This window comes from Phocoena sinus, chromosome 2, assembly GCF_008692025.1.
Source record: "Phocoena sinus isolate mPhoSin1 chromosome 2, mPhoSin1.pri, whole genome shotgun sequence".
NCBI classification, from domain to species: Eukaryota; Metazoa; Chordata; class Mammalia; order Artiodactyla; family Phocoenidae; genus Phocoena; species Phocoena sinus.
Window position 1 is genome coordinate 174,326,452 of NC_045764.1, and position 2,439 is coordinate 174,328,890.

A 2,439-nucleotide genomic window follows, 5' to 3' on the forward strand; every position below is an offset into this window, starting at 1 on the left:
ATGTCTCAACCATTTTTGTCATCTGTTCTTCCCTCTTCTCCTCAGAAGCAACACAGTGGACCTGATTTAAGGACCTTTCCTTGATTGACAGCCTTAGGATAGGATCTGTGTTTTAGGATCCCAGAGATCTATGTGAGTAATAAGCAAATTCTTTCCTTGGTTTGAATGTTTTGTTAAGGGTCTTCATTGTGTTAACAAAAATAATTAAAAATATTCCAGAAAGTCCAATGTGTCCTTGTAACAAATATGTGATTAATAGAATCACAATGATTAAAGCATTTATGAAAAGTTGTATAATTAATAACAAAGATACATTGATTTGAGAATGACTCAAGATACATATCAGGAATAACAAGGACTTCTTGGTGTTTTGTGAATCATATTGTTTTAAAGTTGTAATTAGTGAATTAATGAATTAACCAATAAATGATATAGAATGAATGAAGAGAAAGTCATCTTTTCTGGATTGATGATGATAAATGCCAGCGTGTGAGTCATCGATGACGAACAATACGTGTCTGGAACGCTGAGGTCCAATACAAAAGAAATGTGGTCTTCTCTTCATGTGTTTTCATTGGTTATGCTAATGAAAGCATCAGTCAACAAATCCGCCGATCCATGGTGTGAAAGTCTCAATCTCGGTCATCACCTTCTCTGTTTGGTACTTTTCAGAATAGAAGCTCAAGGTGAGTTCAGCCTCCATGTTGATCAAGGTTCTCCGTTTCAGGTTGCTATGGGACAGAGACCCAGGTGAGCTATAGCCAGGGTTCCTGTCTTGGTTTGGGGAGTTGGTTTAAGTGTTTTCATTGTATTCTTTGAAAGTAGTAAATATAATCAAAAAGTTAACTATGGCCCAATGATAAATATCATATAAGACCTTATGTTGATTAATTGATAATATATAACATTCATATTTATTAATGAATGATATAATCTATGTTGGTATTAGAGACAAGTCAGGGATATCCAATGGCTAGTTCTTTGGTTTTTGTTACTCAAATATTTATTTTATTATTATAAGTGAAGTAATCATTTAATTGATACAAATATATAAATAAATGAACTAAACATGGGCCCAAATGAATCAGTGATGATTAACACATGACCATGGATGATGAAAAATAAGGGTCTGGAACGCTGAGGCCCAACACAATCCATACTCTTTTTCTTTGTTTATTTCATCCTATGCACAGATGTTAAGAAGTTCAAGTGCTTAGACCGAGTTTAAAAATTAGTAATACAGCAATGAGAGCACCATTAAAAATATGTAGATAATAGATGAAGAAGAACAGTAAATTATTGTCTAGTTAGGAATATATATAATGAGGCAAGAAATATTAATAAAAATTGCCAACATTGATGTCCATTAGGAAATGGATGGCTCAAGGGTATCACCTCTCTGGCCAAGTATCAAATAGACTTGAACTATTCAGCGTTGATTTTATTGTTCTGAGTCAATCTCAAGTTTGAAGTTGTTCTTTCTGTTAAGAGAAAACAATGTCTGCATTATAAAAAAGTTATAAATTCCTAAATGACTGGGTAAATGAAATGTAGAATGCAAGAGTCAATGACAATAAATTTGTTTTTTTTTTCTCATTGGCTATACTTCATATTGTTCAAAATGGACACGTTCACGCTGATGGAGCGTTATTCCATGGTGATGCACCTTAATGATTGCATCTCTGTGTTAGAAGCACAGAGACCAATGTGAGTAATAGTCAAATTTCTTGTCTTGGTTTCAGTGATTTTTTTTTTCCTGTGCATTTATTCAGTTTTATTTGAAAGTTCCATACAGGATAGAAGAAGGCCAACTGTAGCTCAGTGACATATATTGAATACTGCTTAGATGAAAAATGGCACCATTATTTTTAAGAAAGATACTCTGCTGTGAGAATGAATTATTTACAGAATAAGGATATCATGACTCTTCTTGGGTTTTGTGAATAAACTTTTAAATTATTATGATTGATTTTCTGAATTAGTCAATAAACCATGTAGAAATGAGTGAAGAAAAAGAGGAACAATATTGGATCGATGATGACTACTGGTGGCGTATGAGTTGTGTACGATGACTGGCAGTCTGATGTCCGATGCAAATGGAATCTAGTCCATTGTCCTATTTGAGTTGATTCTAGAGACACTTGTCTAATATATATACAAGGGACTTGTTTTTGGTCTTTATGTGTGTGCATTTTCTTTATATTTTATAATTGGGTTAATCAAATAAGCAATAAATAAGCATATAAATAAATAAAGATGAAGGCAGTGAAATATTGTCCAATTATAAACATATGTGGTGATAGAAGAAACAATATTAGTAAATTTGAAAACAGTGAAGTCCAAAGAGGAATAAATGGTACATGAAAAATCTTTGACTAAGAGAAAGATGGACAATTGTAGTAATAATCACTGCTCATTTTCTTGGTCAGCATCAAGTTT

General features: G+C 32.8%; 1 non-coding gene and 1 pseudogene across 1 annotated transcript; both read left to right on the forward strand.

Annotated features, from left to right (window-relative positions):
- Positions 1-462: 462 nt before the first annotated feature.
- Positions 463-537, forward strand: LOC116750187. The gene has a single exon (XR_004348904.1). It is a non-coding gene; the product is annotated as a small nucleolar RNA SNORD113/SNORD114 family (small nucleolar RNA).
- Positions 538-2,027: 1,490 nt separating this feature from the next.
- On the forward strand, positions 2,028-2,091 carry LOC116750204 (annotated as a pseudogene).
- Positions 2,092-2,439: the final 348 nt, after the last annotated feature.